The sequence below is a fragment of the Triturus cristatus genome, chromosome 4_1 (genome assembly GCF_964204655.1).
Source record: "Triturus cristatus chromosome 4_1, aTriCri1.1, whole genome shotgun sequence".
In the NCBI taxonomy this organism is placed as follows: domain Eukaryota; kingdom Metazoa; phylum Chordata; class Amphibia; order Caudata; family Salamandridae; genus Triturus; species Triturus cristatus.
In genome coordinates, this window is record NC_140585.1 from 233,629,378 (window position 1) to 233,654,887 (window position 25,510).

General features: G+C 42.9%; 1 protein-coding gene across 3 annotated transcripts in view; it reads left to right on the top strand.

Moving 5' to 3' along the window:
- Window positions 1-25,510, top strand: part of LOC146854177 (aldo-keto reductase family 1 member B1-like) — a 348,624-nt gene that overhangs the window by 56,112 nt on the left and 267,002 nt on the right. The gene's annotated exons all lie outside the window — the stretch shown is intronic.

The window sequence follows — 25,510 nt, forward strand, 5'->3', positions numbered from 1 at the left end:
CAGTTCTTTTAGACCGGATGCATAGTGGCATAGGTCAGAAGACCTCATAAGCCGGGTCCAGTATAACAGAGGGTGCAGCCTCGCCACTTCGTTAATTGGGTGTCTCCCAAGGTCGTAACGGAGAGGTGTTAGAGGGGTGGATGGGGGGAGCGAGACTAGGTCACGAAAAAATTTGTTTTCTGATTTTACTAATTCAGAGAGATTATCGAACCCCCAAAGTTCCGCCCCGTATAGGCACCCAGGCAGAGCCTTACCCTCATATACTTTAATGGCTGGGGCTACAGGACGACTGTAGGAGAGTCTCTGGTGCCTCGCTATGGCCCCGGAAATCCGTGTGTGGTTCAGGACCATTTTGGTCAGATGGGGTGACCATTTTAGTTTATTGTTCATCCTTACCCCAAGATAATCAAAGGCCTCTACTAACTCCAGCGGGCTGCCATTCAAGTTAAATTTGTTCCTGAAACTTTTAGATGGTGCCAAAGCCATTAGCTTGGTTTTAGCTATGTTGATAACCAAGCCTCTGGCTACGCAGAACGAGGTGAAGCGATCAAGGAGTTTTTGCAGGCCCATAGGGCTCTTGGAGACCAGGAGGGTGTCATCCGCAAATAATAGAGTTGGTATTTTTTCCCCGCACAGGGTTGGGGCATCGGCCGCGTCCTCACTCAAATGGTCCGCCACCCCATTTATATAGAGAGAGAACAAGGTCGGCGCCAAAACGCAACCCTGGCGTACTCCTCTCTGGACAACTATTTTCTCGGTGAGCTGGCCCTGCCCCCCCCACCTTACTCTGGCGAAGTTGTCTTCATGCAGGCGTTTAACAAGAGACAAGATCAAGGGAGGAATTCCTAGATCGAGCAAGACTTGCCAGAGCTTGGAGCGGGGGACCAGATCGAAGGCTGTTTTTAAGTCTATAAAGGCCAAATACAGGCTACCCTTCTCAATGGTTACAGTTTTCCAATGGATCAGGCAGAGTCTAAATACCTGATCCATTGTGCCAACACCACATCTAAATCCAGCCTGAAAGTGGGACAAAACACCCTCCTCATCAATCCATCCCTTCATCCGTGTTAAGAGGACCCTGCCAACTATTTTTTGAATGACATCGATCAAACTAATCGGTCTGTAATTGGCAGGATCCTCTCTATCCCCCTTCTTGTAGATGGTCACCACCTCAGCCCCTTTCCATGATTCGGGTACAGGGTGGCCAATTGCTATGAGGTTTAGGGATCTACAGATAAATTGTGCCCAAAGGTTTCTCTCATGGATCATGAGATCACCCGGGAGGCCGTCGGGACCGGCTGCTTTGCCGGGCGCAATTGAAGCAATAGCTGTAAGAACCTCATTGAGGCCAAAATGCTCGTTCACAGATGGGGCCACTGGGAGCTCTAATTCATGCCCTTGCTCGTGCGGGATGCACCCTGCATCACCCATGTATAATTTCTGAAAATGCTCGAACCAGTCTCGCCCCGAGATATGGTTCGGTAATGGATCAGCCCCCCTCCTTGTGCCAACATTAATAAGATCCCAAAATAATGTTGCGTCCTTCAGCTGGGCAGCAGATTTAAGTTCTTGCCAGTGAGCTTCTTCCCATGCTCGTTTGGCTAAAGCAATGGACCTGTAGTATATTTTCCTTGCAGACAAGATGTTGCTCTGAACCTTGGTTTTTAGGGCTTTCGAGAGGTCCTGCCTCCGTGTTCTGCACTCGTTGGAGTACCACGGGTTTTCGCCCTTAGGAGGTGGGCGCTTACAGCCCCGAGATATTTTGGCCTGGAAGAACTCACTTACATTGTCCACAGTTGAGAGGTATATTTCCTTAAGCTCTGAGGAGTGCGTAGGAGAGGGGGGAGTATCGGGAACGTCATTAAGTAATGAGATGTTATCGTTAATGATCTTCCTAATGCCCTCCAATGACAATTCGCTTTCGGCAACCTTATGCCATTTAAGGCGCCGATTGCAGTTGGAGGGGACAATTTCCCTCATCCGAGTGGTCTTAGTACTGACAAGCTCGGTAGAAATAAAGGCAGGATTACACAGAAAGTGCATGGACAGGGGATTGTGGTCACTTTCGCATCTTTGGACCACTTCCATGTCTATTAGGTCGCCCCAAGAACCGACATCCAGCAATATATAATCAATGCGCGAGGGCACCTTGGTTCTGGTGAAAGTAGGGGCTCCCATTAAATCAGATTTAGATCTGCCATTGGTCGCCCTCAAATTATGCTCTAGAGTCAGGGCATTGATTTGTATGGCTCTAGGAGACCATTTCTTTATTGGAGGGAGGCCTAGGCAGGGAATTTCCCACTTGGCATCCAGATCCCTTGTGCCCTGGATGTCCTCATTGCAGAGTGGCTCAAAGGTACAATTTAGGTCTCCTGCGACGATTATGCCTACTGCAGAGGTGATGGCCGTAAGCTCAGTATCCAGGGTTGATATAATGGGGCTTGCTTGTCCGCCCGGGGTTCCTCTGGCATATACATTAAAAATCTCCAGGCCAGCTTTGCAGTCTGGCCCAGTAATGGAAATATGGAGAATATCCTGGGAAGGAGTTTCGAGATTTCTAACAGACCAATTCAAGTGGATGTTGACCCAAGCAAGGAGTCCCCCCGAGGGCCTGCCTCTGGGTGAACTGCTGGCCGGGACGTGAAAGGTAGTATAGCCTGACCTGTAAAGGGGGACTAGGCTCCATGTCTCCTGGAATAAAAGGATATCAAATTTGTTGATAAAATCATTCCAAAGGGGGTCGGCGAGATTTTTATCCAGACCCGCAATGTTCCAGGATAAAAGGTGCAGTGATCTTGAGCAATTAAGGGGAATGTCTTTATTTACATCCACCACCTCACATAAGACGTTTGCTTCACTTGGTGGTTGAGGGGGAGCCAAAGTAACACTACTAGCCCCACCCGGATCCATGGGCAGAGAGTGTACTAAAACAGTGTTAACCACTTGATAGAGGCATTCCGAGACAGGAGAAGGGTTATCTTGATGGTTATAGATCAGTCAATCGACCTGTCTGAGACCTGAATCACCGGACTCATGCAGGTAAGACCAAGAAGGGGAGGACCGGATCTGGATCGAGGAAGACACCGGCGGAGATGTCCTGAGTTCCAGTAATAGGAGGTTTTCTGCTAGGAAGGGATCGCTGAGTTCGATCTCAAGGCAGTCCGCCTGAGCATCTGCCCTGGGAATCCTATTTACTCTTACCAGATCGTCTCGAATAATTGATCTGCACCCCCTTACATAACGCAACCAATGAATGGCTTTATTGAGTAGTGAATCCCTACATTCATTGCCCCCTTGGCTGGTTAGTTTAGGAACGTTGGTCATGTACACCTTGGTCCTAATAGGTCGATGGAGCGGACGAGGGCCAAAGGTGGTTCTATAGGGGGGTGATACAATGGGTGCTCGGGGCAGCGAGGATGTGATGTGGGTGTGGTGATCCGTTGGCGTAGGTCTAATTTCAGGTACCACAGTTCGAGGCTCACCTCTCATGATGTCTGCATAAGATCCAGCCTTGTCATTAGTGGCCTTCTTCTTAGCAAGCCCCCTCGTTCTTTGATCTTGGGATGAGGTTGAAGAAGTATTTAGAGTGTGGATTGCGAGCCCCTGTGTAACCCTCCCAGTGGGTGCAGAGGCCTCCCGTGATGGAAGTGCGAGGGAGGTAGTAGTTGGAGAAACTTGACCCTGGGCTAGACTATCCAGTCTTGCGGTCAATAGTGCAACCATATCCTCCAACTTCTTAATCCTAACCAACAAAGCCGACTCAGAATGCCCAGCCTGTATGCCGACGGCTGGCCTTTCACTTGGAATTGATGCCATAGATTCCTCTGGGGCCGATATAGTGATAGTGTTAGTGTGTGGAGCAAGTGGAGAGAATCTATTTGAGCATAGGATGGGAGTGGAAGTGGGAGATACCTGGGCTTGTTGCTGCACCAACCCTGGTTCTAATGGAGGGGATAGAGGACTGGGCAAAACGGCGTCCACAAGGTGGTCGTGTGTAACCGATAAGGGAGCTAGCGTGGACTTATTGCTGCTAAACTGATTAATAAACATTGTGGGGATGGTTTTCCTGCGTGATTTATTACACGTTTTACCATCCCTCTGTTCCACGTTTCCTATATCTTTTTGAATGTGGTCACCAAGTGCCTCCTCACAGTCGTTAACGATTCCCTCGATTCTCTCCAGGACACAGTTAAGACCAGCATGCAGATTCTTTTTAGCTTTTTTCCCTTTTTTTGTGCCAGCGACACCGCCTCCCTCCATGACTTTCCTCTTCCCCATAATCGACCCGCACAAAAGTATTACAAGCTGGTATGATGCACAAGAAAAATAAAATATATAATAAAACGAAAATTACTAAAAGTTTAAAAACATAAAACCAAGTCCTCGCGAGGTGTAAAATAATGAGCGCTCAAGACAATATGCGCGTGTGGCAACAAGGGCTAGGACCTACTGCAGACCTAATGTGATGGTACAAGTAGCCTGAAATACAACCAATAGGCCCCACCAAGATTCAGGGTCAAAGCACTGCAGTGATGACAGTTCACACCGGCCAAAGTACCTGTATCCGAGCACGTACGAGAAGGGGAATGTTAGGGAGGGGGCCAAGCCCGGCCTCATCCGGCCTCTGAGCCCACCGGGCTCAGCTCGGCGTCGCCCGCGCGCGTCCCGCGACGCGGGGGCAGCGACGGTCTTTTGAGCGCCTCGTGGCGCGAACAGGGCGTCTGTGGGTCCGGTGCGCTTAGCCTGCTGGGGGATGTAGTTCCTGTCCCCGCTCTGCGGTCGCTGGTGTGGATGGCGGCGGCGGGGGACAGCGGCCCGGCAGCGCCGGCACTAGCTGATGGTGGCAGTGACAGGTACTCCTCACAATGTCCGGAAAGGCACTAGGTCCCACTCCGTCGAGGCAGCGACGGTCTTATGAGCGCCTCGTGACGCGAACAGGGCGTCTGTGGGTCCGGTGCGCTTAGCCTGCTGGGGGATGTAGTTCCTGTCCCCGCTCTGCGGTCGCTGGTGCGGATGGCGGCGGCGGGGGACAGCGGCCCGGCAGCGCCGGCACTAGCTGATGGTGGCAGTGACAGGTACTCCTCACAATGTCCGGAAAGGATATAAATTTTCAGATCTTTGCTTTCGTCTGGAATGTAAGTGCAACAATGCTGAACTTTCAGCATTCCACAGACTCCACCCTCTTTTGCCAATAATATATCAAGGGCAAGTCGATTTTGCATTACCATAGCACGCATGGCAACCATTTCAGTATCTACCAACATAAATTCTCCAGCGGTGCTTGTTGACAAGCGATCCACTACTGTTGATCATTTTCTAATTTTGTGTGCATTCAAAGATATTCCCACTGCTGGTATCAATGCTCCAAAGATATCACCTATAATCTCTGTCCAGGATTCTCTTTTACTACGAACTAAACGATTACCTAACCTATGTACACCATCTTCTCCTCTGTCCATGTGAAAGATTTTTGGAAAAACCAGGCCTACGTAACATGTGCCATACCAATGGTCTGGCAAACGATAATATGCCCTGTTCCCACAGATAAAATATAGTCCAGGGAAAACTGGATCTCTTCCACCTTTAAATCCCCATCCACCCATGATTCGGTATGTATCATGGCACTCACTATTACCTACAAAATAATTATCATATGCAGTTTGATTCCTTCTAATGCACATCTTTCCCTTCTGAGGCATATCTAAAGCTATAGTTGGACTAGCTTCACCCTTCAAATGTTTTTCTTTTACTATATCCCAGACAGTTTTCTCCCCTTTTCCTTCAGATGCCTTCCTTTGTATTCTCAATCTCCTTTCCTCGACCATGTCTAAAAATGTCTTCTCCTCTTTCTTCAAACTGCAAGTCAAATTGTTTCTAAAAATATATTCTAATGTTAGTTCTTTAGTTTCTAAGAAAATTTCACCTAATACCTTAGCAGGTTTTACTTTGTTTAGTTTGTTATTAGCAGGCACTTGCGCAAAAATGTTATCTACATCTGAAAAATAATATTCTAATTTACCTGCCTGATAAAATAAGCTAGCTATCACACTACATGCTATTCCATACGTTGCTGGAAGGTGATGATAAGTCACTCCCTCTGAAACAGATGCAGGTAACTGCATGCATACGTAGCAGTCCCTTACGTCCATGGTTTTTACATATTCATACAATAACTTCGAAAACACATTATTTGAAAAATCATTAATAGACCTATCTTTATGCAAATAATTATTAGCTATTCTAGTCGGAACTACCTTTTGAATCTTCCCTACATTAGTAATGTTTTCTGTGTGTCCTTCTAATGTATCTATAGTAACCTTAAAAGAAATAAGTAGAGCAAGTACACTCCACAGAAGCATTAATAATCCTGTACAACAACAACACATTTTACACCACCTTTTCATGAATGTATATCTACTTTTGCTATTATCTATGTTAGCCATCTTTGTTAATCTGGACTGTGTCTTTTGACTTAGCCTCTTTTACTTCACAACTAGTTTTCTATCTTTAAGGCTCTAAGCCCTACTTGGTTCTACCAATATCTATCTTTTGACTCAATTATTTCTCTTTATCAGTAGTTTTCTAGATTTTCTCAGCATTTCATCGTTTTTCACTTTTTCCTGTTCATCCCAGTACAGAATTTCCTGATTTTCCGTCTCGTCTTCTCCAATATCGGATAAGATGACTCTCAGGATTCCTGCTTCTTCTTCTTCTTCAACCACTTTCAGTAAAGTCTCCTCTGGATTTTCTTGACTATCTGCCTCTTCTTCTTTTTCAGGCAGAGCCACGTACGTCCATTCTGGTGACTTATACTTCTGGTTAGGTTTCCTTGTTCTTTTATCTTCTTTATTCTCAGTTGTTTCTTCTTTCGATTTTTCTTGGCTTGTCACTTCATTCACCTGTTCAGCTCTCGGTGATTTCATTCGTGTCAGCCGATATCTCAATCTCTTTATTTTGTTTGGCCACACTTCATCCTTCTTAACTCTTTTCTGTTTACTTTCTTTGTTATTCTTTACCTCTCTCCAAGCCCTTTTCCTTAGGACTCGACCTTCATGTTTTTCGTTTTCACTCTCTTCAGATTCTGTCTCAACGTGCTTTTCTTTTTCAACGACTTCTTTTTCCACCACTGAGTTTGTTTTCCCTACTTCTGTCCCTCCTCGGGTCTCCGGCACACAATCTTCCTGCTGACTACTTGTCCCTTCACCTAACTGGATGTTGCCGTTCCCTACACCTCCTCGGGGGTCTTCCGCAATCTGTCCCTCTCTCTCTGTACCTGTCCCTTGTTCGCTTGAATTGTTTATCTCTGGTGGAATTTTTCTCAGTCTTTCATCTGAAACTTTCTTCTCTTGACTTTCTTTTACTGTTTCTTCATTGTCTTTTCCTTTCTTTTTTCTGTGTTCTTTTTGAGGACCTTGTGTTCCTTGTTCGTTTTCAGAATCTGAACTGATATCAGAAATCTGCAATCTTCTTCTCAGAGAGATACTTCTGGGGACCAAACTTTGATTTGGTTCTGTTTCCCCCCTTTCAGAGTTCTCTTGTGTTTTTGGCTCTTCGTTATCTGATTCAGTACTTGACCCTGATTCGTCATAGTACTCTTTCTCTTTGCTGTCCACTGGATTTGGTATCCTCAAAGTGTGACTTGCATGGATCCAGTTTTTCACTCCAGCACACTTCACAGCTGTTGTCGTGGTCAGTATGACTTGTCTTGGTTTTCCCCACCTTGGAACCAAACAGTTTCTTCTTCTGTGGACTTTTATCCTTACCCAGTCTCCTGGGCTCAAATCATGAGCTGTTTTTTTTTCAAGGTTGGTGGCATCCGCTCCAACCTGATGAAACACAGAATGAACTGCGTCAGCCAGTTCTTTACTGTATTCCAACACCATGTCATCAGTAATTGTCATCAGTTTGTTGACTGGAATGTACACATGCCTCATTGCTCGTCCCATAATTATTTCATGTGGACTTAACCCTGTAGTTCTGTCTGGAGTGGCCCTAATTGTCATGAGTACTAGAGGCAAGACATCAGGCCATTTCATACCTGTGGCCAAACACATTTTTCCAATTCTATTTTTGATCGTACCATTCATCTGTTCAACCACACCAGAAGCCTCTGGTCGGTAGGCACAATGTAATTTTTGTTGTACATTCAATGCTTCACAAATTAATCCTACAATCTCATTTTGGAAATGTCCTCCTCTGTCTGATTCAAGGGTTACTGGGAACCCGAACCTAGGGATGAACTCTCTCAAAAGAAGCTTTGCCACTATCATCCCATCATTTCTTCTAGTTGGGAATGCTTCCACCCACCTGGAGAATAGGCAGACTATGACCAGAACATGCCTCAATCTGTTACAAGGAGGCATTTCAATGAAGTCCACCTGCATTCTAGTGAAAGGCCCTCTTTCTCGGCCTATGGTTCCTAGACTCACCACTGTCTTCCTTCCAGGATTGTATTGCTGACATATTAGGCATCTTTGACATAGACTTTCTGCTACCAGTCTAAACTTGGGGTTGTACCAGGTCTGCTTAAAACACCTGATCATAGCATCTCTCCCTATGTGTCCCTGGCCATGATACATCCGTGCCATGGTAGACATCATGCTATCAGGCATAACTGGTCTTCCATCTCGATAGACCCACACACGGTCCTTTTCTCTTGGTGCACACCCTGCTTTTATCCACTGTTTCATTTCCTCATCTCCTGACTCTTCCTGCAATTGCCTCACTTCTTCCCAAGTTCCCACAACGTTAGTAAACATTATGGAGCAAGAAAACATTTCCTTTTCCTTTGCCCGATTGACTGAATTCTGATTCCGTGCACAATACTGTGACATATCATTAGCATACCTGTTACCGGTAGTGATGTAATCACTACCCTGACCATGGGCAGCGCATTTCACCACAGCCAATTGTTTAGGCAGCTGTATCGCCTCAATCAATTTTCCAACCACTTCAGCATTCTTAATAGGGGTTCCACTTGAGGTCAGTAAACCTCTTTGTAGCCAAAGCTGGCCAAAATCATGAACAACCCCGAAGCCATATTGGCTGTCAGTTATCACAGTCACTCTCACACTCTTCCCAATTTTACATGCTCGAGTCAGAGCAACAAGTTCAGCTACTTGAGCTGATCTCACACCTTTCAAGTAAGATGCTTCCATCACTGCTGCAACCGTACACACTGCATATGCTGCGCTTAGCACTCCTTCATCCGTTCTCAAACATGACCCATCAACGAACAACACAAAATCACTTTCTGGCGAAGGTACATCTTTTATATCTGGTCGTGGTTTCGTGCAATACTCAAGCACATCCAAACAATCATGATCTGCTTCATCTCTCACTTCCACATTCTCAGCATCTGGTAACAAGGTTACAGGATTTACATTCAAACATCTCGCAAGGCTCACATTTGTTGCACCTAATATGACCTTCTCATACTTAGTCAGCTGACTATGTGTCATATACTGAGTACGACTCCTTGTTAAAAGAATCGCCACATCATGAGGTACAAACACTCTCAAGGGATATCCCATCACGATTGCTCCAAACTTTGACATGTTGCAGCCACTGCCTTCAAACACCCAGGTAAAGCTGCAGCTACTGGGTCAAGCATTGATGAAAAGTACGCAATGGGTCTCCTCAACCTTCCATGTTTCTGAATCAACACAGAAAGTGCACATCCATTTCTCTCACTGCAATACAACTCAAACTCTTTCTCGTAATCAGGCATGCCTAGTGCTGGTGCTTCACACAAACTCTCTTTCAATTTTTTGAATGTTGCCAATTCTTCTTTGTTCAATTCCAGGGGATCTTTTACATCACTCCTGGTCAAACGCACCAAGGGCTTTGCGATCAGGGAAAAGTTGCTAATCCACTGACGGCAGTACCCTACCATTCCCAGAAACATTCTCACCTCTCTTTGAGTCATTGGGGCTCTCATTCCTTTTATGATTCTGATTCTGTCTATTGTTATTTTCCTCAGTCCTTTCTCGATTTTATGTCCCAAGTACTGTACTTCCTTCTTACAATACTGCAATTTTGCTGGTGACACTTTCAATCCTCCATCTGCCAAATGATTTAGTAGGGGGAAAAACCTTTACAACGCAACTGTTACAACGCACTACACTTACAACACATTTTTTACAACGCATAATCCATTACAACGCACTACACTTACAACGCATGACACTACAACGCATTTTTAAAAACTACCTTTACAACGCATTCCATTACAACGCCTACCATTACAACGCATAATATTACACTACACTTTCCAACACTTACCCTACTGTTGCACCCCCTGGAGTTAGAATAGTGATTTTTACCCCTATACTATCCAACACTTGCCCTACTGTTGCACCCCCTGGAGTTAGAATAGTAATTTTTACCCCTATACTATCCAACACTTGCCCTACTGTTGCACCCCCTGGAGTTAGAATAGTAATTTTTACCCCTATACTATCCAACACTTGCCCTACTGTTGCACCCCCTGGAGTTAGAATAGTAATTTTTACCCCTATACTATCCAACACTTGCCCTACTGTTGCACCCCCTGGAGTTAGAATAGTAATTTTTACCCCTATACTATCCAACACTTACCCTACTGTTGCACCCCCTGGAGTTAGAATAGTAATTTTTACCCCTATACTATCCAACACTTGCCCTACTGTTGCACCCCCTGGAGTTAGAATAGTAATTTTTACCCCTATACTATCCAACACTTGCCCTACTGTTGCACCCCCTGGAGTTAGAATAGTAATTTTTACCCCTATACTATCCAACACTTACCCTACTGTTGCACCCCCTGGAGTTAGAATAGTAATTTTTACCCCTATACTATCCAACACTTGCCCTACTGTTGCACCCCCTGGAGTTAGAATAGTAATTTTTACCCCTATACTATCCAACACTTGCCCTACAGTTGCACCCCCTGGAGTTAGAATAGTAACTTTTACTCCTATACTATCCAACATTTACCCTACTGTTGCACCCCCTGGAGTTAGAAAAGTAATTTTCACCCCTATACTATCTAATACTTACCTTAAATGCAATGTTATATTATGCGTTGTAATGGTATGCGTTGTAAAGGTTTTTTTTTTAAATGCGTTGTAGTGTCATGCGTTGTAAGTGTAGTGCGTTGTAATGGATTATGCGTTGTAAAAAATGCGTTGTAAGTGCATGCGTTGTAAAAGTGTGCGTTGTAACGTCATACATCCATTTAGTAGTGCTATAGTGTCTACCTCACAAGCTTCACGTGTTTTCGACGCCACCAAGAGGTCGTCGATATACTGAACTAGTACTGAACTTTCGGGCATTTGCAGACTTTCTAATGACTTCTTCAATAATTGGTTGAATATTGAGGGGCTTTCTGTATACCCCTGTGGGATTCGGCACCATGCCAAAATCCTCTCTCCAAACCGAAATGCAAAAATTTGCCGACTGTCATGATGTAATGGGATATAAAAGAAAGCATGGCATAAATCAATTACTGTATACCATTCCGCATCATGGGGAATCTGGTACAAAATCACTGATGGATTTGGCACAATGGGACAGCATGACAACGATTTTGTTTACTTTTCTCAAATCTTGTACTATCCTGAATTTTCCATTAGGCTTTTTCAGTCCCATTATAGGTGAATTACATGGACTACTCATTATCTCTCTTAGAATTCCTTGCTTGATCATTTTCTCAATTATCGGAGTTACCCCTTCAATTATTTCAGGTGTCAATCTGTACTGTGGGACATTCGGATACATTACTCCTTCTTTTACAGTTATTTTGACTGGATCTACATTTCTCATTAGTCCTACATCCTCTCCAGTGAAATCCCAAACTTCTGCCTTTACAGAGTTTCTCAGTTCTTTTGGTAATTCATCAGGGTTAAATATTGCATAAGTCTCAGTAACCTCATCTTCTCTGTTAGCTATGGTCATTTTTTACAGTACATCCTCATCTGGTGTTTCAAATGCTATTCCATCCGTAGTACAGAATATAGTGCAATTCATTTTGCACAACAGGTCCCTACCTAATAAATTCACTAGACTGGTGTCGCACACAACAAAACGGTGCATCTCTGTAAATTTCCCTATACTAACTTTTACTGATTCAGTCAAAAATGTCTTTATCTGTCTGTTGGACACACCAACTACTTGGATTGTTTCATCCGAAAGAGGAAGATTCTTAACATCAGCTGATCTAACAGTTGATCGAGTAGCACCAGTATCCACTAGGAAAGTGATATTTTCATCATTAACCCTCCCATCTACAAATGGTCCTGTCTGGTCTACTTCTAGAGTTGCGCCAAGTACGCACTCTTCTTCCTCCCTTCGGCACCGTCAATCGCTTCCTTCTGAATCACTCCCATCGCGTTGCAGCCAATACTGCGAAACAGCGCGAGCGCGTTGCGGTTTATTTACCTGTTCTTCATTGTAGAATCCCGATTCATTACTATTCTTCTGTGTGTTTCTGCTCTGCGGGAAAGGTGGTTTTGGCACCTGATTCTGTGAAGTAACCACCTGCTGCTGTTGCTGCAGTTGACCACTCACCTCATTCTGCACCTGTGGATTCAATGATGGATTTTCATTATTAGTATTTGGTGGAAATTTACACTCGGATTTCCAATGCCCTAACCTACCGCAATTGTGGCATGGAACCTTCTTTTTAGCTTCTTCTATATTACCTTTCCCTTTTCCTGGGCCAAACTTCGGTCTAGTTCCTGGGTTATTTGCTTGTTCGACTAACTGAGCTTCCTGCCTTTCAGCCACTTTCACCTGTGCCCACATTGCCTTTTCTTTTAATTTTCGCTGCTTAGCCTCTATCTCATCACTGAAAAATTTGGCATGTCTCAATACCTCATGTATTTTCTTATTTTGCCAATCAACCGTATGTTGTTTTATCATGTCACCAATTTCTGGACGTAAACCATATACAAATCTGTATTCGAAATGACTCAAATCCTTCTCACTTAGATTCTCATCTCCGCTAAACTGCTTGAAGGCTTGTATTAGCCTCTCATAGTACGCATGTACTGACTCTTTACTTTCCTGGTGTGTTCGATCAATTTTTACCCAGTCTGTCTCTTTAGGGGGCACTTTGTTTTTTGAAAACACCATAACCTGCTCATACTTCTTCATTACCTCGGGGTCTGGTGCTCCTGTTTGAGGATCCCTTGGATACTCCTTGGTTGGCCAATCTATCATTAATTTACACTCTGACCACAAATCTGCTGGTACTATTATGTCAAATAGACTATTCAAATCTATCCATAGTACTTTAGACAATTTTACAAATCTGTCTACCTGCCGGTACCACTTGACGGGCTTTTCACGTAGTCGAGGGAAATCATTTGTAAATGACAAAATGTCCTGCCTTGTCCAGGGGACATGTACATATCCTCCTCCTGGAATTTCTCTCATGGGGTATACAGCTACTACCTTTTCCTTTTCCCTAACCGGAATGCCGAGACTGTTTTATCTGAAGCATCGCTACGCTTTCTATACCACTTACTTCGCCATTTATCCTCGTCTCCCCATTTTCTCAATAAAATGATTATGTCCTTAATCTGACCTATCTGTCCTGTGGTGTTCAGATTTTCAATGTCCTTGTCAGTAAAATCCACTCGGTAAGGTTTCTGTAAGGCTTTTACCTTATCAATATCTATACTCATTTCATTCGCAATTTCTCCTAATCTTTCATGTAGATTCTTCGCTCTCCATGTCACACTCTTGCATAGGAATAACAGTTCCTCATCCTGATAAATTTTCAATTTTTCTACAGGTATTGTCCCTACAATTAATTCTTCCAATACCATTCGTAACTTGGCCACATCTATTGACTGGGATTCTTTATCTTGTTTCTGTAACCCTCTTAACCATTCACTTAGTTCATCCACATAGGGTCCCACTGGGTTCTCTATGTTACCCTGTTCCGGATTTCTCTGGGGTTCTAATAATGTTTCTACTGTCGTTCTACTCCTTTCAGCATAATTCTGATTTATAAATGGATTATTTGAGACACTTGGTTCAAACATATTTATTGTCTGTCCCCACGGATTCTCAATTTGACTCCGCTCTGGACTCTCAACCAAATTATGGTTCCGGTAAGGTACCGTCAAGCAATGTTCGCTATCCTTTTGCTTTTCAAAAATGGGCACTACTGGACCTATTGTCACGGGAACAGTCACAGCTTCTAGATTCTTAGATAATTCTCTTATTTTCTCTGTCAATTCTAAAGTTGTTTTGGCCAATTCTGCTGAATTTTCACTATTTATTCTATTCTCTGACTTCTTTTCTACTTTTCTAATGGAGTTCCTTCTTCCTAAATCTGGTGTCATAGTCTCAGTCTTGATAATTCGTAATGTTTCTCTCATTGGGGCACTTGGTGTCAACCTTTCTGGCTCTGGTCGGTACGGTGGTGGATTTTTGTAAAACACATCATCCAGCACATCATCATCTGATTAATTCGCTCCATAACCTCTTGATTCCATATTATTCCTTTTCTCCACACATTTTCTTCCTTCATTCTCTCCTACCGTTCTCACAGGAAACATACCCTCAGTCATATTTGCATTCCGCCATCTTTTCATTTGATCATCATGCGTTTCATGTCCATATGATCTACCAAACAGATATCTATAACTTCTACCATTTCTTTGTTTTTCTCGTTCATGCATTTCGTCTTCCCATTCCGTCAATGCCTCAAACTGCGTCGGTCTAGGTCTTGGTTCTAAATATGACATCTTATCTCGTAAATTCCTTAAAACTGCCAAATTAAAGGAACCATGCTCTGGAAATGCCAGGACTCCATCATCCTGGGTGTATTTTACCCAATTGTCTAACCAAATACAAGTATGGTACCCATATTTCGCAATCATCAAATATGCGGGGGTTTTCGGTGGAGGAAGTAACTGTCCTTCCCTAGTCTTGATCTGTTCATCTTTCTTAAACCACTTTTTCATTTTACCAAACCACGACTTCTTCTTCTCTGGCGGTTGGTAATACATTTTCTTGATTTCTGTATATCGCTAGTCTCTCTACAACTGTACCACTATTCTGTCCACTCACAGCGCGACTCACACTAACGCACCAATCAGGAGCATCTACGTCACTGTTTCTGTCCTCTAATCTCAGCGCGACTCACACTAACGCACCAATCCGGAGCGTTTACGTCACCCTGTACTTCTCCAATCCTAGCGCGGCGTACACTAACGCACCAATCCGGGGCGTTTCACAGTTCTGACCAACTGTCCAATCCCAGCGCGGTCGTTCTGACGTCAGCAGCCGCTGCGGCAGCTCTGCTCCTGTCTACCCCTCCTTTACAAATCCGCTCAGTGAACCCTTTATTGCAACTTTTTACAATTCAATTAGTAACAACACAAAAACATCTCCATTGTCCGCTTCGCTAACCAAAGAATAGCAATAGACCTTTCTCACGAGAATTCCGTCTTTCCCGAGAGCAGCGCTTACCTCTGCCCTACTACGGAATCGTTACTTTTGTTGATAAAGTAGCACATCCCTCTACCTTACCCTTCTAATAAACATCAGCTAACCGTTTCTCTAGCATTTAAGAAAATAAACCAGAGTTTCACAATTAACCCGAATGCTATTTCATTCACGCACTTTCACACAAGAAAATGTAGTACATTCGCACAGAATCCTGTCTTTCCCGAGAACAGCGAACAGTCTATCCTACTACAGAATTTTAACATTTGTTAACAAAGCAGCGCTTACCTCTACTTTGTCCTTCTAACAAGCTCAGAGAATACCTGCTACCTTTTCAGTGATAAGCGTTATCGGTATGCCATTTGGTTGCCTGGTACTTAAAGACCAAAATTTCACAGGTAACCTTCGCTATCATACACACTTCTTTTACACCGAAAATATTTCTAGTGGCAACACATGACGATGCTACCGAATCGAACCCAAACAATGCGACGTGCAACTTCAATCATTACACGTTTCCCCTGTGTACCTACAGGGCAACAACAATTCCGTCTTTCCCGAGAGCAGCGCTTACCTCTGCTCTACTACGGAACTGTTACAAACTTCCGACTTCCTACATCCCAGAAGCCGTGCAAACAACATATAACTCGATGCGACTCAACATAGAGTGTTAGTACATAAACCAATATCAATCAATAATCAAAATCAATAATCAATAAGCTATTTACAAGCAATAATCAATAAACCAAAACAGTAGCTAACCATATCTCTGCTACCAAGAAAAACTGTTGCAGCGCGGAATGCAAAATCCCTCTTTTCGTCACAGATCATAGATCACACTCAATCACTACATTCGCTGGTGGGGCCCATAACACCAATTTTCATTCACTATTAATCTGTTCTCCTAAGAGGTGATTGTTCCATTCGCTGTAATGAGAGAAAATACCCTTCCCTATTCACTAAGGCCTAAACTTCACCTTTTGGTACTCCTCTCATGGATTTGGCCATGGATCAGCTTAGCTGCAGGTTAGAGTGATACTCAATCTATATTGTATTTATATAATATATACATTTCATAATAACGACCCAACACAGTTCTTGTAATAAATCTTAAATCTTTATCTAATAATTGAAAAACGAAGGTTTAGAGTTAATCAAGCAGCTGACCATCATATTTACCTATTCTGGCTAAAAGTTGTCCTCTAAGTCAAAATCTTTGGTCATCAGTTCAATCTGTCAGAGTCTTTGGAAACAGCTGTCCTGCAGTGTCACCATCCTCTCCGTCAGCATAACGTCAGGAAATTGAAAAGTGCGCTTCTGAAGGGTCTCGACCCTCAACCTCTCTATTCTACCACCTTTTATAGTAAATTTACATTCCAAAATGTTGCAAATATTATTTTGAATGTTCTTGATTGGCTGACGAAATCCGTTCTACTTCGTTCTCATACGGATAATGTCTCTTTTACATGTAGTTCATATTTTTGTATCTTTTTATTGTCCTTTCAGAGCAGCTGGCAGATATCCCAGAGCGACCTTGAGGGGCACAGTCAGGTTAGGGTCGTTCGGAGGCCACTGCTGCTGATGGTGACGCATGCGCACTTCACCCAGCGACTTTCTCGATGAAGTCATCTTTTCAATAGGGATGTCAGCCATTTTGTGGCCACCAAATGGTCAACTTAAGCAAAGAAACACAAAAACGTAATTAATACATAGAAATGACTAATAAAATGTTATTCCCTTGCTAATACCCATATGTGTGTGTATTCATCTAGCAAAAGCAACACTTAATGCGGTTTATACTCACATTATTAAAGCACGATTTACAAATACATCACAGAAGCAACATATAACATGAAGTATTCTACTTATCTATGATCAATATGCGTACACGTTTTAGTTTACGTATTAGTTAGGCCATGCAAATGCTATTCCCACGTGTATTCTTTATATTAGTAAAATTGATTAATACCACACCAAACCAATTAATACAATTACTATTAGTTAATTAATCTCATTAATCTAAACATGCAAAATGGAGAGGGTATACAAAATGTATTAACTAAACCCTGCTCCAGCACTATACCCTTAATCCCTATGTTTTTGGCTCTTTCCAGTCACAGGCCTTTGCTCCACCCACACACCGTTTACTGTTGCGGGCACTAGGCCTACCCACACAAGTGAGGTACCATTTTTATCGGGAGACATAGGGGAACTCAGAACTGTAGAGCAACTGTTATTACCTATTGATTTTCTATGCATTTCTGCCTTCCTAATGTAAGACAATGTGTAAAAAAGAAGTAACTTTTAAAAATGTCCTACTATTCACAGGTCAGTATGGGTAACCACAATTTTGGAGATGTGCAAATAGCTACTGTTTCTAAACTCTATATTTTGTTACCATTTTGGAAATACATAGGTGTCTTTGATACCTATTTTTCACTCTTTATATTTTACCAAATTAACCCCCTCCACGCGGGGGTAATTCTCCCGCGGCGCGGGGGGGAGGGCCATGACGGTTATGACACGCCCAGCTTGTCATGAGCACAGCTCCACTGTGCGTCATGACGAGCTGGGCTCGTTATGAGCACCGAAGCGGTTAATTGCTATTTACCCAGTACAAAATGGAAAAACACTGCAAGTCGCTGCTCAGTTATTGGCTCTGGATTCCTGGGGTTCTCGTTGAACCTACAAGTCCTATATATCCCCTCCACCAGAAGGGTCCAGCAGATGTAACTGTATACTGTTTTCAAACATCTGTCATACTTAGAAGAAGTTACAGGTGAAAACGTTGGCGCAAATGACTGTTTTTTTCAACTCATTTTCAATTTTTCTTATTTTCAACTCTTAGTTTCTATAAAAAAAAACTTGAAGGATCTACACAAATGACCTATTGCTAAATTTAGAATTGTATCTACTTTTCAGAAACTGTATAGATTTCCAGGATTCATTATTGCTTTTGCACCCATTTCTACCACTAACTGGAAGGAGGTTGAAAGCACAAAAAGTAGCAAAAATAGGCTCAGTAAAATGCTAAAACTGTGTAAAAAAAAATCGGTTTTCTGACAAAAGTCTGCTTGTCCCTGAAAGGTGGGAAGATGATGAATTCACCACCACAAACCCTTTTTTGATACCAGATGCTTTCTTCTGCAGCACTTTGCCCCCATTTTTCCCCTCCCAAAAAATTCTGGCTCCCCTCCAGGGGAATCCACAAACCCTGGGTACCTTTCAAATCCCTATGATGTTGGAAGAAAAGGGAGCAAATTTGGCATGGATACCATATGCGGTCAAAAAGTTACAGAGGCCTAAGCGCGAACTACCTCAAATAGCAAAAGAAAGGCTTTGCACGGGGGGAGGGGGAGGCCTAGCAGCAAAAGGTTTAAGAACTTGGGGGAAAACAAGCAATCAGCCAAACCTTCTTCCTACGACAAAACAAAGTAGAGCTTCATCTTCACTTCCCAGCATACTGCTTCTTCATGATTGTAGAATGACGTGAACGTTCTTAAGCAAGTTATCTGTGTTTTTCAACAGACTCAAATATTCAATAGCAGCAGGCATGAAAGGATCAATTTGACGAGGAGTTGGAAAAACACTCTGTTAGAATTCTTGCATACAAAGGAATCATGATAGCCTAGAAGAAGTTAGAGTTGCATAATTGTAGGAACATTATGCAGATGGTAGAGAGGAAGCCCAATCATCTTGAGTAGCGTTACAGGAGAATTGCAAATATTACTCCGAACTACTTATTTCATTGTGTCTGCCCATGGATTGGTAAATGAGAACCAGAAGGTCAAGCCTGTTCAATTCCAAATGATTCACAAAAGATTTCAGAACATTTGGTAATGGAGTTCCTCCATGAAGGTGAAATACATCAGTCAAAAAACTCTGAGCCATTTCTTCAGCTGTTGTATCTTCTGCAATGAAGAGAAAAGGGCAATTTTTCAGGAAGTGTGTACTCTCACCGTTATCACGAAGGAATCTTTAGAAAGCAGAAGATCTGTGCTGAAATATGTCAAGATCATATGCCCCTGTTCAGAGGCCACTGGTAAGGACTACAAAGATCCAAAAGGCTTAGGAAGCAAGGAATTACATTGAGAACACATATAGCATGTACAAATGCATTCTTAAATACCAGAATGAAATGGCACTAAATGATTTTAAGACAAAATGAAAAGTAGGCTGACTAGAAATAGAACGGTCATAGTATAATTTCATTACTTTGACTTGTAATTCCTTAGTAGGAATAAATATAGCTTGATGAGTAAAAATTGCTTGATGTCCCTCATTTGGTCTAACCAAAGGTGTTTTCATGTGGAATTCTACTAAGTCCTTAGGATTTAACACATTCTGTGCAGTTTTAACAATCTCCAAAAGATGTGGAACTATTCCAACTAAATGTTGTGGATGAATTACAGATTATTCATACTTGAGTGTTGATTATGGATGCTGGTGCGACCGGGCATCCAGCAAAACATTATTTGAATCAGGAATGTAACTAATGAAAAACTCATACAGTGCAAATAAAAATGCCCTTCATTCACCAAGAACTCTCAAATGTTGCAAATTCCAATGCTTAGTACGAATTTCAAATTAATCCTTAGACTTAGGCTCTTTCCACTGCTTAGACAAAGGTAAACTCTTGCATCCCTCCACTGTTCGGTCCATGAACATGGCAACACTAGCGAATGGCTCTAAATTTCAGTCTTTTTTAGATTGTAGATAATGCAAAGCTCCTCCATAATGAATAATGTGTGGTTGAATATATAACATACATTCTTTTTTTTGTGTTCAAAATATTTTATTGAAATTTATATAAAATAACATACATTCTTAACAGTGTGTCTCCAAAGATGCAAACTCCTTTCTTACTTAAAGTGGTGATACAGCAGCATTCATGAGAAAGCAGTTTCTGTCACTGTTTCTTTCATGGTCCAACCGTGTTAAGCAGTTAAGTTCTTTATATACAACCCGAATATATATTTAAGTTCTAAATAACTTGAAATATTTTTGATCCACGATTCATACCTTTTATGCCCTTTAATTTTATTATAAATGATTTGGGTGGAGTTCTTTTTGGATACTCTTACTGCTTGTCCCATATATTTTGAACATTTAGGGGCCTATGTATGAGAGGGCTGCGTCACATTTGCCCCATGTGAAGTGGTACATGCGTGATGCAGGGCTCTCATAAAGATTTATGAAGCTATACAAAGCCACCCTGCGTGGATTTGAGTCAGGGCTGGATCAAGACCTTAGGAGGCCCTAAACAATTAAAAGATTTTGGTGCCCCCATATGTATACAATTCAAAATATAAACAATGATAAACTGTAAAGTAAACCTTGCATGGCTTTTCATGGCCTTGTAGTTATGGAGTGAGGCAACGCAGGGCAAGTCCCTGCGTTGCCTCACAACGCCTATAGGGCCACAGAAACGCCCATAGGTTTTGACACATTCCCAGATTTAAAACATTTCATAAACTGGGAATGCGTTAAAACCATGCGCCTCCCCAGTGGTGGTGTGACGAGGAGAAATAATATTATTTTTTCTCGTTTTTTCCTTGGTCCGTGTGTGCTGCATTCTGTAGCACATGTAGGAAGAGGAAAACGCCTCCAATTATTGTTTTGGTGTAGGAAGGTGTCCTTTGCTGAACAAAAACAATCATGCCAACAACACACCCCCCTATTGCACCATGGTGTAAGGGTACCTGCGTTGGCGCACGACTGCTAATTGTGCGTCGGTGCGAAAGCAGAGGAATGGCCCATATCTTGTAAATACAGTGCATTCCTCCCCTTTCAAATTGGCGTTGGGCAGCGCAGAAAATGACTTGCGGCGCTGCCCTATGCCAATTCTTCATAAATATGCCCCTCTCTTTGCAGAAACAGTAGCTATTTACTAAAACGGTGTTCTACACCGCAGTTATACTTATACTCAGGGGGCTCCTCACATTAACCTTGGGTCACACCCAGGACCTTTGCTAGATGTAACTGGTCTTCTTGATATCATCATAATATAATTCAGAACTATCTACATGACTCACTAGAACTTATTTTTGTTACCCATGCAGAGTGCCTTGAAACATGTATGATGCACATACGAGGTGCGAACACAGATGATAAATGATTTTAGGAGTTGACAATAACAAACAGCGTTTGTAAGACAATACCAACAAAAAAAAATACTAAATATATTTCTAAACTGTGTGCTTTCACCAGTGTTAATGCTTTTATTTTAAAATGCATTGTAATTAAATTGAGGCTGAAATACAGCTACACATTTGAAGGAAATCTACAAATTAGTGTAATCGGAAAACGGAGTACATCAAGAGAATAACTGGAAATATATTTTTTCCTTTTGCAAACATTTCTGCGATTACAATGAAGCCACACTAAAACAATAGTGTCTTAGATAACCAAAGATAAAAAGAGACTTTGTATTTAAATAATATATACTTTGATTTTAATAAATGAATTATAAAGATGAAAAACAAATAAACAAATATATATACAATATATTCTATACACCAGTATTGTTGTATTTTTGGACTGTGTCAGTTTGCATACATCAGAATGAAGTGTAAAGTGCACTGAGAATAATTGAGACACTTGGAAGCCGCAGAGATTATCAGCCTAATTCTGCAACCTCTCCATGTCATTGATAGATCGAAAATAAAAAAAATGCATGGCGCATTATCACCTTACCACAAATCCCTTTTACACGAAGCTGAATGTGGTCGATGTCACCGTCATGAACAGCCTTGACTTGGCTTAGACCAGGGTCTGAAGTGGCAGCATCTCCAGGGCAGGAACTGGACCACCGCGTCTCCAGGGTGCTTTAGGTTGTCTCCAGGGGAACTGCTGTTCATTTCCCAGTCATAGCGTTTCTTCACCCCAAGCGCCACCCCCCATGGGTCGGCTGGGTGCTTCAGCTCTTGCACCTCATTCTTGAGAGCGCTGCTTGTGACCTGAAGGAGCAGGGATGTGTCTTGGTGTCTCAAAAGCACCATTTGGGCAGACAGTGATCCCTCATTCGCACAAATAGTTTCCTCAAGCCAAAGGAGCTGACCTAGCTGAACTGACAGAGTTCCGGGCATTGCTACCCTGTGTTGGGCTATAGTTGCTTGAGGTTCTTGGAGTCAATGTAAGACCAGATTAGTAGATCTTTAAACCCCACACCATTTGGGACTTAATGTTAATGGTGAACTAGGACATAAGACAGCCCTAGCCCAGAAAGTACATTGCTCCCCAGCTGCAGGGCAGGACCAGCGCCAGAGGAGGTGAGAGGAGCTTTCAAGCAGGAGGCTGATATTAGGTATGAGCCATTCGAACACGAAAGCACCAAGTATAACTAGGGCCATTGCCTTTCTGATGAGCTCCTTAGTCTACAAGCAAAGGTGCATGATTTGGCCTTAAGCTGTGGCCAGGCATGTTGCTGAGTCGGGAGCTGCAGCAGCTACTACTCATGGAGTCTGCAGCAGCCACAGTTTTGATGCTTCAGGGCAGCTGTTATTTCACTAAGAATTGGGAATGTACATGTGTTTTTCCCTTTGGTAAGTTAAATCTCAATATAAATCATTAACAATTTTCATTATCACTTAGCATCACTGTTCTAAGATGGGAACCTATTCAGTTTCGCACTGGGGAATGTGAGTGCAGGCCTAGAGGAATGGAATGCTAGCACCTGGTCATACCTGCCCTTTTCTCACACTGCTCGATTATGAAGGCAGTTTGAAAGTAAATACAGTTTTTTACAGTACTGATCAATTTCAGAAGAAAGACAGCACAAGCTTATTCTGCTATGTTATTGGCAGTGGCTGCTGATAATTTGAGCTGGGGGTGGGCAGGCAACAAATGCAAACACATACATCTACATGTACACATTCATACCCATCCATTCACAAGCGCACACATACATTCACCATTCCCAAGCACATTCACATGTGCACATTCATTCACAGCTAGCATGCAGAAATACACCTACATTGATGCATGCACACACATGTACACACCCAACATTTAAAAAAAACTTACCACCCATAGCGGTGATCTCAGATGACAGGGGGGAAGCCTCAGTGGTGCCTGGAGGATTGGTACTTCCACCTCCTCACATTGGCTGACCTTGTTATGGGTCAGCCAATGAGAGGAGCCACCAGTCCCCTACTCGTCACAGAGTGGGATAGAGTCAGCGGGACTGCTGATCCTAGACCACTCCTTGATGAGGCGTCACTGATGGACAGGCGGTCCTGAGCACTTAAAACGGAAGCACCCAGGTCTGAGTCTATCTGTGAGGCGCCCTCTCCTCGTGAGGGGTAGGACCTCCAAGCACTTTGCCAGACTGAGGAGGGCACACCCACAGGTCTGTGAAATCTTCACCTGTAGATATTTAGCTCAAACAGCAGCCTGTGCTTTTAGTCCATGTACAGTGCCCGGCTGCCTGACACCAACATGAAGAGATTCTGTCAGGCTGATCTTTGCTCACTCTTTATGTTTGCAAAATGGTGGGGGCAGAGCCCCACATCACTTTTTTATTAAATATCTTTTTATTGGTGTTTTTTAATGCGTCAATCTTACATATTGTTACATCTTTAATTATCATCAACGCGCATTTTATGTGTCCCGTTACCCATTACAACATAAATTATAACACATTTGGCTGTCTCCCAACTGTATAGCTAACAGTCGATATCATGTTTTCTTCTTGTGGCTTGCAAGATTCCATGTAAAAAGTTAACATATTGTGGTGTTATGGTATGCGTTTTGTTGTGCCCTTTGTGTTCCAGGGTTACATTAAATGCGTACCATGGAAGAGTAACATTCACGTCAGGATATAATTCCGCCAATCGCATACACCATTAACTCTAGTTATATTTAACAATGGAGGGGGATGGAACGAGGAGGGAAGTTCAACGTGGGGGTTGGGGTATGGAGAGAGGAAAGAGAAAAGAGAGAGGGGTAGTTCCAGCCGATCGCTACGTTCTATACTATGCGGAGGTGATGGGGGTATTTGCGTTATCTGTCTATGCCTTGTGTTTGGTAGTCTGTGTGATCCTTATCCAAGGTGACATGCCTGGTGGCGTTGTTCATAGTGTGCCTAGGTCTATCTCATTATCTTATGGTCTGGCCTCGCCGTGTCGGGTTAGCGTTTAAATGTGGTTTATCGTTCTTGTACCATGGTATGAGTTGGCCCATGCTCTTCCTTCTCTGTGGCGTCAGTGTCTGTATGCGGTTCGTCGCTGCCGTTCTTTTCTGGGGGTTCCCACATTGTTAATATTTATGTCCATAATTCAGGTATTGGGCAGAGCCTAACTCCCCTGGCTTCTTCTCTAATCAGTGCGCGCTCTTCTGCTCTAGCTCGTGGTGTCACTTCTGCTTTCCATACCTTTACTGTTGGTCCTGCCTTTGAGTTCCATTCTATAGCAATTCTTCTCTTAGCTAGTCCCAACGTCAGGTCTAAGAATCTAGTTCCTACTTTTTGGAGTTCGGTCTTGGGTACGACCCCAGAATACACCCGTACAACGTTCGAGGTGGGGTGCGTCCCAGCGTAAGGTCTTCAGTATTTGTGACCAGAATAAGTGTACCTGTGGGCAGTCCCATACCATGTGTACAAAACGCGCATCTATGTGCCCGCATCTAGAGCAGCCTCAAGGGTCTCCTCTGTATGTAATCTGCAGTCTATGTGGCGTCATGTAAGTCATGTGTACATAGTTATATTGGGCATATTTAAGTCTGGTTTTTCTAGAAATTCTCTTTGGCGAGGCTAAAATTCTTCGCCATTCCAAATCTGTTAGGCACTGATTGTGAGCCCTCTCCCATTTGTTCTTTAGTGTTGATAGTGAGCTTCTGGTCATGTATGCAAGGGATCTAAAAAACCATGTCACTAAGTGCTTTGTGACCCCCATGGATACTAGTAGCTGTAGTGTACTATGCATCACAGATTCCATCCCCTCTCCACCCCATAGGTCTTGGAATGCTCTTATTAATGCTGTATATCTGAGAAATTGACCTGGGGGTAGCTGGTAGGAGTCCATAAGGTCCTCCATAGGTATTAACGCTCCCTGCTTTTTAAATTTTT